The sequence below is a fragment of the Dermacentor albipictus genome, chromosome 1, assembly GCF_038994185.2.
Source record: "Dermacentor albipictus isolate Rhodes 1998 colony chromosome 1, USDA_Dalb.pri_finalv2, whole genome shotgun sequence".
In the NCBI taxonomy this organism is placed as follows: Eukaryota; Metazoa; Arthropoda; class Arachnida; order Ixodida; family Ixodidae; genus Dermacentor; species Dermacentor albipictus.
The window spans coordinates 73,284,096-73,297,432 of NC_091821.1; the positions used below are offsets into that span (position 1 = coordinate 73,284,096).

At 50.3% G+C, this 13,337-nt stretch overlaps 1 long non-coding RNA gene across 1 annotated transcript in view; it reads left to right on the top strand.

Moving 5' to 3' along the window:
* The first annotated feature begins 1,465 nt into the window (after positions 1–1,465).
* LOC135903950 (uncharacterized) overlaps positions 1,466–13,337 on the top strand; it is an 85,992-nt gene continuing 74,120 nt past the window's right edge. Inside the window, exon 1 of the long non-coding RNA XR_010564970.1 lies at positions 1,466–1,594. This is a non-coding gene — a long non-coding RNA (uncharacterized lncRNA). The remainder of the gene's footprint in view (positions 1,595–13,337) is intronic.

Sequence of the window (13,337 nt, forward strand, 5' to 3'; positions counted from 1 at the left end):
GAGGGGGGGGGGGGGGGGGCGACTATGCACCCCCGGCAAACTTCGGAGAGGGCTCAGGCCCCTGAGCCCTCACCCACTCCCCTCCCCGTAGTCGGCATCTATGATTAAGCGCACGTTAAAGAACCCCAGATGGCCAAAATTAATCTGGAGCCCCTCACTACGGCGTGCCTCATAAATCGTGGTTTTGGGACGTAAAACACCGCAATTTTTGTTTGATCCAAGTGATACCTTCATAACAGTGGTTAGACACTAAAGAAAGCTCACCCAAAGAAGAAAAAAAGAATGTACAATCGCTTTAAATATTAGCTGAAACATAGTGCACGTGGTAGAAGGGACCCCAGGACTGCACATGGGCGCCGACATACTAAAAGTTCAAGAGCTAAACACTTTCCGATTACTGGTCGTTATTAAACCCGCATATCGTGTGTCAATGTAGCCCTGTAGTTCAGGGGCCAGTTCCATCACAGGCACTGCGTCGGAGCTCATATTTCCCGTGATTGTACCTATGTCAGCATTAATTGTCACAAAACTGCGGTATTTTCGTCTTTAGGTCTTAACATTACACAGCCAATATATTGTCCGCAACGCACTCATCCCAATACTTGAGTCATTTCGTTCGAACGCGCATGTCCGCGCTGCTCCAGCTGTTACAAAGTACTGAACAATGTGTCCAATGCTTTCCTTCAGGCAGCTGTTTTTATTCTTGATAACGCCAGGAAGCCGAGTCTGATCAAATCTAACCGGGAACGCACACAGTGCAAGCTCCATCTAAATAGGTCGCGAAGCTTGGAACGAAAAGCGTGCCAGAACCTTTCGCCAGATATATCAGTGGTGCACGGTTGAAGCGTGACTAGGTGAGGGGGGAGAAGGCGACAAACACTGAAATAAGAAAACCTATGTGAAAAAAGAATATTCGAGAATATTTAATCAGAATACTGTCATACGAGTATATATTCCATTTCAAATATTTTTGCTGGACTAAAACAACAAACGTTAATTTCTTTTCTATTCCACAATTTATTAGCTCGTTCTTGGTTACCCCTATCAGCCAGTGATTCTGGCGCAACACTTGGCAAGACTGTGCAAACCAGCTATTAGACACTTTTAGCAGAGCGTTTGCTTGCGCTCCGCTCCGCACACGTTTCACGCGCGCCGGTGGCTGCATAGAATGCATTGATTTCGCTTATCTAACAAGCGCGTCTCCCAGAGACGCCACTGACGTGCTCTCAGCTTGGCGGTAAAACGATTACGAAAGCAACTACACACCCCCTGACGCACCGCTAAATCAGGTTCCCAGCGGAACGTGGTCAGCGGCCCACGTTCCGCTGCCGCTAAGTGTGCTGTGCGCACGCGCGTCAGTGTTCCCGGTAGCGTTTTGATGCGCGGCTGCGTGCCAATTGTTGTGATGGGCCGGTCTCAGCGGAGCGGACAGTAAACGCTCTGCTAAAACTCTCTATTATGTCGTGCGGAATGGAATTGCTCATTTGAATGCGGCGGTTTCATCCGAGTTTCTTTATTGCAATTTTGCTCGAAGTGTAGCGCTTCACTTCAAGTTTTGCGTGACCTAGCGCACGGCATTGATTGACGAAAAGTTGTGAGTGCAGGTGTTTTGTTATCGTTCAAGTTCACGTTGCGGCATCCGACGCGTTGTGTCTCGTCGTGACGATACATGCTGAGCGCTACGCGAAACGTCGCACAAGGTCGATCCAAATAGGTCGCGAAGCGTCGGGCGAAAAGCGTTTCAGTACAAACTGTCACCGACATCAGCAAGGGGGCTTATGGGAGCAGCGATTGAAGCGCGACTATGTTTGGAGGGACCAGACATTGGGAAAGAAAAAAGCTTTTTTTAATTCAAGCGAGACACAGTTAAATTCATTCAACGAAAATAAAATTTCTGGTCAATTTTATATATTCGTGACGTGTTAAGAAAATACAAGTTTATTGTTATTATTATTCTTAACAATAAATGCATTTCTTTTCAGCGCCCATCGTTATAGGGGGCGTTGACGCCACCCTCATTCGTTATGCAATGCACGTCTTGAAATGAGCAGAAAGGCGCGCTCGTAAAGTTCACCTGTTGAAATACGCCCCTCTCAAACGTTGTGCTTTTTTGCTTGTCGAAGTTTGTCTAAATTTGGTGACGCGTGTGGCTTCATCGCTTCTTAATCTGTTCAGTCAAAAGTAGTGAGTTACGACCACCAGATAATTGTGGAGTTGTTTTCGTGCGACTGCGCTGGCCGACGAACTTGGCGTCCGACGGTAGGACCAGCACTCTACATCTAAAGCTTTTGTCGGCCTCCAAAGAAAGTATGTTCTGTGCAGGGGTGCGATTTCGATAACCATATGGCTGGCCTTTTCCTGCATCGCTTTCGGCGCTGAAAGCTCGAAACGCCCATCAAGTCGAATGGCGGGGTATTTGAATATATAGCTCCAAAGGCAGGCCAACAAAACAAATTTCGCGCCTTCGAAAACAAAATGACGTCGCTTCTGCTTTCAACGGACATGGCGTCACATTATTTTTTCTTCCGCCGGAAGTGTTCCCACCCCATACACATGGCGCTAAGCCCCATGAACCGCCGATGGGCCGCCATGTTTTGAACGTATGGGCTCCTATGGAAGCTTCGCTACTAGGTATATTTACCTTGCACTATGTTTGTTCATTCTCCGTAACAAAGCGTCTGAGTGTCCGACGGGCAGCAAAAGTAGTAAGTCGAATGTTTTCTAAATGGCAATGTGGGGCAATGTTGTCTCGTCTGATAAATGCTGGATATGAATACACGGTGTCGCACGGAATTGCGAAGGATACGGTGGAAAGGTTTCGCATATGTTGCTATACATTACGACTGTGTGCTGGCTATAGCACTTTTCATCCATTGAAACATGTTTTGTTTGGTCAGTTACATTAGTCGCATTATCCTAGACGAACAAAAGTTGCTTTTGAAACCTCTATGGCACTCTCATTTAGTTCCATCCCTATGCGCGCTCACCTTCCTAAGGAACGTGCTGGATCAATTGCCGTCAATAACAGCGTAATTATGCTCGCATTAAGACTCCTACAATTTAATGACACGCCGGCGCTTCAACTAAGGCGAGTAACAAGCTCGCCTCAGCCTCATAAGAAACATTATTGCTGGCGTAGCGGTCGAAATGCCGGACGCTAAATAAATGCAAACATTCGCACCAAGCAGTATAAGATCTCCACGCCACTGCCATTTCCGGTTGTGACGTCACTTTTCATTTTTTTTTGTTTTTTGCTTGCTCTTAGTTGTCCCCCCGATATGTAGATGGCAACGGTTGCAACGAGCCGCCATTTTTTTGACATGTGGACTTCTACGGAAGCTTCGCTACCAGCTTACATATACCTTGGTATATTCCGCCGCTTCTCAGCCAACCGAGTCGGGCTGAGTCACTTGCATTTCACGAGATAGCGATAAAGCGACCTAGAACGTGCGCTCATCACCGCTGGCAGGTCGCGTATGTTGTCTCAAGTAGAAAACAAGCTCGTTGGCGCCAATATACGATGACTCATTCCGTTTCCCGGGGGCACGCATCCTACACTCTAAGAACAGTTTACACCCTTTGGAGTGCCCCTTCTGCCACACAACGATAATCGTCATCTGCCTTGATGCGTTTACTTCTAACGCTGCGAGCCCGGTACTTTCCAGTAACAAACGGCAAAAGGGAACCACTCAAATATGCTCCTGAAAAGTCGCGGACAGCAGCATACGAAAAGCTTGCCAAGAGCGAAGACACTGTACCAGGAGAGCAGGCCGGGCCTCTACTATGGCTCCTATACTGCTCCCCCGGGCAAATCAGTATTTTTTTGAAGGTAGAGCGCCGTAAGGGGCAACAAAGGTTCAATCCGGCATGACTGACTCAGCACCGGCGCGACAGGTGCGAGAAAGACTGTCCGACGCACCTTCAAACCACTTCAGACACAGCGATTACCAAATGGGGCGTCTGTGCCCACTGCTTCACCGCGCCGGCAGCCAGCACCGGAGCGTAAACAAATTCGACTCCACTCCGCAATACCGCCACGCCTGACAAACGCATACAACATGAGCAAAGAAACTTATGGGCAAAAGCCCCCAGATTTTTTCACTTGCACATGCTCTTACTCGTGGCTGCGCAGAAACGTCGGGTGCCTCCTAAAGTGCCACCTCCCGCTGTATACTTAGTAGCAAAATTCATCCCGGCCAGTGCATCCCTCAATGCATCCGTAGCAATGCATCCCGGCCAAATGCATCCCTCAAATGACCGTCTCGTCAGCAGCCGTCTTTGTTTCATTATATCTTCTCGCGTTTGAAGCGACGAGTTATACTATGCTACAGCCTAAACAGCGCCACCATGATCCAGATGTGTAACAGTCTATAAGAAAAAGGGGATTAAAGAGGGGAGGGGGGCAGGTTCCTATGTTTTACAAGAAAGGGGAGAGGTAGCGTACTACTCGACGTACTGGCCACTGGAGGTTCTGCCACCACCGCCCTACAAGAACTATCAGTCGGCACAACAGTGTCTTTCTGCTTGGAGCGTAAGTAAGCGTTGTGTTCAGACGTTCATTTCCATGAAAAGCACATCAAGCATATATCAAGGGCATTACACTTTAACCTGAAAGACTATTACAGATGCTAGTGACGAATAACGAACGGGGATGGTAGTTAACTGCCCGAGTCAAGACTAACTTACAATGAAAAAAGAACGCTTTTGAACTTATTTATTAAAATGCTGCATTTCGGGTTAGCGAAGCGATTACTTATGCTTAATGTTTCTCCAACATCATGACAACGGAACAACAAACAAACAAGCAAACAAACAAATGGCAGGCAGACATTCTGCACTATAGCTATCGTCAGATTACCCACCGCCAAGCGAGCATACCGGTGTGTGAACAGAGGTCTTGAAATCGAATATTGTGCAATCTGCGATGAGGCCGTTAATGTGCGCGTAAAACGAAATGCTCCCGTTTGTGCAGCAACACGCTCGGTCGATGTCACCATCGCACACACGAGCTTGTTTAACGCTCGATGCTCCTTGCATGGGTAGTCGCGCACAAGCTCTCCCCTATTCTCAGTGTAAACCGCCTACTCGCTATACAGCGTATGGTGACTGGAAATCCCAGTTGAAGTTCAACCGCCAAATCGTGTTTTGCAGCCCCACAAAGCGCTGCTTTTTCGAAGACGCGCGCTGTATCGTCCCATAGGGGTTCTTCGTCTGTTTTTCTTTGCTTCTTCTTCTTCTTTTCTCTCTCTCTCTCTCTCTCTCTATTTATGATCATTTTTGTGCCATGCTGTGCTGCTGCTGCACTTCATACCCGGCGGCGTGCTTGCGGAGGGTGCACGGGAGCAGACCCGAACTCCCTCTCGGGTGGTCGGTCATTGATCGCGCAGCGGAGCGGCTCAACAACCAGCGGCGTCAAGTTGATCTTGATTCACGATGCATTGCCACTTTCGACCCAGTGCTTCTTCGCCCTCCAGGCTATATATATCTATATATCCGCGGATGGAGGAAAACGGGGCAGCTGCGCGCGCGCGTTGCCCTGCTTGATTTGGCGACGACCTTTCCTCGCGCGCAGGCGGTGATCCTCTGCGCCGCAATCCAGTGCGACACGACCCTTCTCTGGAGATCAACAAAAAGCTGCTAAAACAGAGCATTGGCCACAAGTAGTGCTCTTTACTTGCTTTTTCGAAAGTTCTGTGCTGAAATTTATAGGAATGGAAATGGGAAAATGGCCAGCTAGAGACGTGTTGAATTCTAGCACAGAGAAACACGAACAAGAACGTGTGTCGCCCAAGGTTTGCAAGAACGGGAGTACAGGATCAATGCCACTGTTGGCATAAACGCAAGCACTGATTGTAATGATATACGTCCTCGTGAACTGCGACGCAAATGTGCGCGCGGGCGTTGCTTTCTTGAATATGCCGTCACTATACTGAGGACGATGCAGCTGGCTTCGTCACCTGAAACCCGGCATAAGGCAAAAGAGAGGCGTCACTTTTTGTTCACTCTCCACACTAACGGAGCTTCCGTTACACGCTAACATTTCAACGCCATTAGGAGCATTATAAGAGTGTTTTATTAAATGTACTCTTTATTATACCTATTTAGCGTCCATATTACTCAAAACGCCCTGATAGTAAGGGTGTGTGCGAAAAAATCAAAACAATAAAATGTTTACATCTTAAGGAAAGAATTAACACCCTATATATGAAAGGTGCTCGTACGCCTAATAGCATGATCGCTACCGTTGAAAACTGTCCTCACAGCTATAAGAATGTTGGCTTCAAGCGTAACGAACGCATTTTCTACGATTCAAGATGTGACCTTGTGCAAGGTTCCTCGTGAAATGAAGTAGTTTGAGTTTCTCGGCAATTTATGCATATATACTATGGCAAAGAAGTCCGACACGGCTGTGGACGACACGAAGGACGCCGACAGGTAGACTCAACAGCGTAGGCTTAGCCAGTCACACCAGGAACAGCGTCCCGAGCCCTACTTCAGTAGTGCTGGCGATCCGGCTGCGGAGCTCTGCACGGCGCACTTCTTCCTTACAACTTCCCCCCTCGCAGGAGACGGAGCAGCATAGGAGGCCTAAGGCGTCGTGAGGACGAAGGGCTCGTGATACGGCTTGAGCCGATCTACGTGTACAGTTTCGCGGCCTCGGCGACGCAGGTCCGTAGGGGGCGGCAGAGGTTCGATTATGTAGTTCACCGGAGAAGTCTACTGTAGAACCCGGTAGGGTCCATGGTAGCGGGATACAAACTTCGAGGAGACACCTGGTGTCGTAGTAGGAGGCACCCACAACCAAACGAGAGCGTCAGGCGAAAACTGGTGCTGGGGGCGCCCGTCGTCATGACGAAATTTCTGTACCGCTTGTTCTTGCGTTGTAAGGGAGCGACCTAGTTGCCGACATTCTTCCGCACACCGGGCGGCTTCGGAAACCAGTGTAGCCTCTGATAAGTTGGGACGGCAAGGAAGAATAGTGTGAATGGGAAATGATGGTTCGCGGCCATATAGAAGAAAGAAGGGAGAAAAGCCCGTCGTTGACTGGGGTGCTGTATTGTAGGCGTACGTGACATAGGGAAGGATGAAGTCCCAGTTGGTGTAGTTGGAGGCGACATACATCGAAACCATGTCGCCAAGAGTTCGGTTAAAGCGCTCTGTCAATCCGTTTGTTTGCGGGTGATATGCGGTGGTACAGCGATGAATAACGCGGCATTCAGCGAGAAGTTCTTGAATGACATCGGCGAGAAAGACGCGACCTCGGTCGCTCAGAAGTTCAGGGGGAGCGCCGTGACGTAGAACGAAGCGTTGAAGGAGGAAGGAGGCAACGTCATGAGCCGTCGCGGCTGGCAGAGCGGCCGTTTCTGCATACCTTGTGAGGTGGTATATAGCCACAATGACCCAGCGATTGCCAGCAGCTGTGTATGGCAGAGGTCCGTGTAGGTCTATCCCAACCCGGTCAAAGGGTCGCGAAGGGCACGGCAAAGATTACATTGGTCCAGAAGGGCGGCAAGGATCAGGCTTGCGGCGTTGACATTCTGTGCACGAGCGAATGTACTTTTGCACAAATGTGTACATACCGCGCCAATAAAACCTATGACGTAGTCTGGTGTAGGTCTTGAAGTGACCAGCGTGTGCGCACTGAGGGTCGGTCTGGAAAGCGGCGCATACATCTGTGCGGAGCTGCCGGGGTATTACAAGCAGCCATTTGTGGCCGTCGGAACTGTAGTTACGGCGATAGACGATTCCGTCGCGGATGGCGAAGTGCGAAGCTTGTCGGCGTAACGCTCGGGATGGTGGGCGTGCAGGTGAATCAGAGATGTAATCTATCAAAGATGAAATCCATGAGTCCTTGCGCTGCTCCAAAGCCATGTCGACAGAAGTGAATGGGAGAAGTGGGTCGTCTAGGACGGAGACGCTGACAATGTCGGCGTGGACAGGCGAGCGCGAAGGAGCATCGGCATCGGCGTGTTTCTTGCCTGAGCTGTAGACAACCCGGATATCATACTCTTGGAACCTCAGTGCCCACCAGGCTAGGCGGCCGCAGGGATCCTTGAGAGACGACAACCAGCAAAGGGCGTGGTGTTCGGTAACGACATCAAAGGACCGGCCGTACAGGTATGAACGAAATTTTGTGATGGCCCAGATGATCGCTAGACATTCTTTTTCCATGACTGAATAGTTCGCTTCAGCTTTTGAGAGAGTGCGGCTCGCGTAAGCAACAACATATTCTTGGCAGCCGGGCTTTCGCTGGGCGAGCACAGCGCCAAGACCAACACCTCTAGCACCCGTATGGATTTCAGTGGGAGCAGTTGGATCAAAATGGCACAGTATCGGTGGTGTTCTGAGCAGGCGACATAGCGTCGCGAAGGCATCTCGCAAGCCGGGGACCACGCGGAAAGATTGGAGTCTCCCCGAAGCTCTGTCAGAGGTGCCATTATCGAAGCGAAATTTCGAATAAAGCGGCGGAAGTACGAGCAGAGGCCAATGAAACTGCGCAAGTCTTTTAGAGACATTGGCCTCGGGAATTCTTTAACAGCACGGAGCTTAGCGGCATCAGGGAGAAAGCCGTCCTTCGACAAGACATGTCCGAGAATTGTCAGCTTCCGTGCCCCAAATTGACATTTTTTCCGGTTTAGTTGGAGGCCAGCGTCACTGAGACAGCTTAAAACCTGCTCCAAGCGATGGTGAGTATATAGGAAAATATGGTGCGAACGCTACTACATCATCCAAATAACACAAGCGGGTGTTCCATTTGAGGCCTCGAAGAGTAGTGTCCATCATCCGCTCATAAGTCGCGGGCGCGTTGCAAAGTCCGAATGGCATCACACGAAATTCGTATAAGCCATCTGGTGTGATGAAAGCAGTTTTAGGCTTATTGTCTGCAGCCATAGGCACCTGCCAATAACCAGAGCGTAGATCGAGGGAGGAAAAGAACTCTGCACCTTGTAAGCAGTCTAGGGCGTCGTCGATCCGCGGCAGTGGATAAACATCCTTTCGGGTTATTTTGTTTAGGCGACGGTAATCCACGGAAAAGCGGATCGAGCCATCCTTCTTTTTAACTAAAACTGGCGATGCCCATGGGCTGTCGGACGGTTCAATGACACCACGCTTTAGCATGTCACCTACTTGCTCATCAATGACGCGCCGTTCTGTCGACGATACGCGGTATGGTCGCTGCCGTAGCGGTGAGTGACAACCGGTGTCAATCCGGTGACATACAGTCGTCGTTCGGCCCAGAGAAGTGTTATGGCTGTAAAAAGCATGGCGAAATTTCTCGAGCAGACGGAGAAGGTCATGGCGTTGCGTGGGGTTTAAGGCATTGCCGATGACGTGGCTGAAAACGTCTTCAGGCGATGTGGCAGTTACGGGACTACAGTAGAGGGTGTTGACCTCTGACGATCCAATAGGAAGTTCCAACGGGGTAATGGAGTCGTAAGGCTCCACAGTGCCGAGAGATTCACTGCGAAGCAACGTAATCGGGAATGGGAAGTGGTTGTGTACAGGAAGGTGAGTCACACCAGCTTGAAGGCCAAGCAGCGCAGTTGGGAGTGGTGAGAGCTGGCGATGAACGAAAGCAGTGGAAGGTGTGAAGGGTACAGTACAGTCGGAGGCAACGGAACAGGATACAGGTGCCAGAACGGATGCGTGCGGGGGTATTTGGATGTCGTCAGTGACGGACAACTTGGTGCAGGAAAGCGAAACGTCATCAGATATGGCATTGCCAAGCGAAGAGAAGGCGACTTCTGCACGGGAGCAATCAATGACAGCTTGGTGACGGGAGAGAAAGTCCCAACCTAAAATTATATCATGGGAACAGTCGGGAAGAACGACGAAACCGACTGCGTAGAGCACTCCTTGAATTTCAAGTCTGGCGGTGCACGCAGCCACCGGGTGGACGTGCTGTGCTGTGACCGTGCGAAGTAAAGGACCGAAGAAAGGCGTCGTGACTTTTGGTATTGAGCGGCATAGTTTTTCGGCAATCACAGATATGGCGGCACCTGTGTCAATGAGGGCAAGCACAGAGACACCTTCAACAGCGACATCAATAACGTTGGGCGGCGAAAGAGGAGGGCTTGAGCGTTGCGACGATGACGCCCTTCTTGCCTCGGGAACTGCGCCACTTAGTTTTCCGTGTCAGCGGTAGAGGGACGTCGACGCATCGGGGAGAGCGAGCGACGACGAGGAGGACGAGAACGGTGGTCGGAAACTGGGTGAAGGCTTGGGCGGGGAAGGGGTAAATCGCGGTCTGGAGCGTAAGACAACGGATGGTCGTACGCGGCTGTGCGTGGGTCGCCACGCGGATGAAGTGGACGGCGGCGGCACAGGCGTGCAACGTGTCCGGGAATACCGCATGAATAGCAGATGGGCCGATTGTCCGCTGTGCGCCAGGGATTAATTACTCGATAGGCTGGAGGTCGTGGCAGCGTGGAGGTAAAAACAGTGCTAGGCATCAAAGTCGGAGCCCGGAAGGTCGGCGGTCGTGGTCGTGCGACGGCGTCGGCGTAAGTCAATGGGGCGGTGAGTTGAGGCGCCCGTTCCAGAGGAAGGACCTGGGACACTTCTTCTTCTATAACGTGTCGTAGGGTCGGACTAAGGGACGAACTTGACTCCGGCGGGTTGGAGATGAGGGAGAGCTGGCGAGCAACTTCTTCCCGGACGAAAGCCTTGATCTGCGAGAGGAGGGTGGGATTTGAAAAGGAGAAGTCAAGCCGGACAACGATTCCTGATGGGGAACAGGACGGTGGGTGAGGAGGCGTTGACGGCGGAGCTCGTCATAGCTTGGGCACGGTTCAATAACTTGGGCAACATTAGAGGGGCTCTTTGAAATGAGCACCTGAAACGCGTCCTCGTCGATACCCTTTATGATATGCTTAATTTTATTGCCCTCAGTCATGGATGCATCGACGCGTTTACAGAGATCTATGACATCTTCGATGTAGCTGGTAAAAGTCTCACCACGCTGCTGAGAGCGCGACTGCAGACGCTGTTCGGCACGAAGCTTTTGAACAGCAAGGCGGCCGAAGACCTCGCTGAACTTTGTCTTGAACACCGTCCAGCTTGGGACTTCGCTTTCGTGGTTCCGAAACCACAAATGGGCAATTCCGGTGAGGTAAAAAGGAGGCACGGTGGTAAATTTCGTGATGTCATCCCATTTGTTGTTCAGACTAACGCGTTCGTATGATGAGAGCCAGTCATCAACATCGTGGTCGTCAGTGCCACTAAATATGGGAGGGTCCCGCTGACGGAGTGTGCCGGGGCATACGGAGGACTGGGGTGCAGGTGATGGTAAGCTTGTGGCGCTTTCGGTGGTCATGATGGCAGGGAGAGTCCGGCTGCGCAATTCCAGGTTTACAGAAGACCCAGCAAACCTCCGCCAATTATGGCAAAGAAGTCCGACACGGCTGTGGACGACACGAAGGACGCCGACAGGAAGACGCAACAGCATAGGCTTAGCCAGTCACACCAGGAACAGCGTCTAGCCCAGGGGCGTAGCCAGGGGGGGGGGGGCGGCTTATGGGGCTTCAGCCCCCCCCCCCGCAATCTTTTCGTGCTGTCGATGCGCCGCCGGCCAAAACAACCCCCGGCGCCGGAAATCATGCACGAATTTGTCTAGAATGTCCGTTTCACGCTCGAAAAAAACAATTTAGCGCGAACATTGCGAAATCGGGCTGGATTTCGAAGCAACGCCCATGCACCGGGAGTCACATAAAGCAAGGAGGCCTATCCAAGCACAGTTTCAAAGGCGTTTTAATGGCGTGCGGGCTCGTCATGGCATCTCGCTGAGGCCGCGGAATCGGGAGCGCTTGGATTTCAATTCTGACACTTTATGGCTATAAAGTTCTAAGAAACTTTTGATGCGAAAGTTGCATTGATATTTCCAAAGCCGTGCTTTAGATTTTCAATTCTGGAATTTTGTGGGCTTAATGTTGTTATAAACATTTGACGCCAAAGGTGCATTGACTTTTCTAAAGTCTTAGATCGGAACATACAACGAGACAAGCCAAATCAACACACTATCAGACAAGTTGACAAAACACGCAGCGAGATACGATGAGACGAAGCGTTGTGGTGGTTCATTTGTGCCGTCATGTCGCATAAAAAAATATCAACAATTTTTTTTTCACCTACGCCAAAGCATCCATGTCAAGACACTAAAGCCAGCCAGAGTAACTACGTTCTTATTTATTTTTTCTACTTTGGCTTTTATTCGTGAGGACACATTGGGCCTCTTGATTTTTTAAATTCTCGCTATCCTACCCGCGGGCTGCCAGAGCCAGCCAGAGCGCATGCGTTTTTCTTACGTTGCCCCGAAACCACCGCACGGCGTACTTCGGTGCGCGTGTGGTTTTCTCTGGCCGAGTGAATTTTCACCTGGCAGATGTTTTGGACGCCTTCTGGCTAGCAGACAAGAAAAAGTAACAATGGTCGCTTACCGCCATCACCGTGAAGACTTGACGGATTACACCGTGTTCGTTTGAGCACAACCTCTCCGGAAAGCCTTGTCTCGCCGATGTAAAATACCGAGCACTATGCGTATGGTTCTCGGTGGTCCAAGCGTCTCACGTTTTCTTCGATATTCATTCGGTAGCCACATTAGGTACGCAAAGTAGGCATTCAATTGTGGACAACATATTTTCCTTGGGGTTTTTTTAATTTCGGTGCCCGCGCCCCACAAAAAAAAAAAATCATTGTTGCGGCGCAGTGAATAGTCGCATGGTGACAGTTTGTTAGTTCTTTTGCGAAAAGTAATCGGCCATGGCGAGCTTCGGTTGCCGGATGCTATTATTATTATATTATTGTGCTAGCAAATATATGAAGACTGCAGGCGCATTCCTGCTGTCGCCGTCACCCCCATGTTTCGTATGAAGTCTCATGGCAATAACGTCGTGACCGCGCGCCGCATGCTGTATGTGCGAGAGAAAGAGTAGGGGGGGGGGGGGGGTGGAATGGGTGAGCCGACGATGATGGCTCAGTCTTGCGTGCGCAAAGCACAAAAGCGGGGAGCAAGCGTGCCGCCTTCCGTCGCACGCGATACATCGGATGGAGTGGATGGCAGGGGATCTATGATTCTGTGAATCTGTGATTGCGCTACATGTTTATTTGCCTAGTTTGACGCATTATATACAGTGACTTTGTCTTAGATACGTAGATTTATTGGAGACTTATACGTATATTTAAATATCTTGTTGCGAGGTTTTGTGTATACGTGCAGTGAACTTTGTTTCCAGTGACACTTTTTTGCCTTTTATCAAACATTTGTATATTCCATTGTATCTTCTCATTTCTAATGAACGAGGGCAAGTTAAAAGAAAGTGAGCCTACCCACCCCGCGA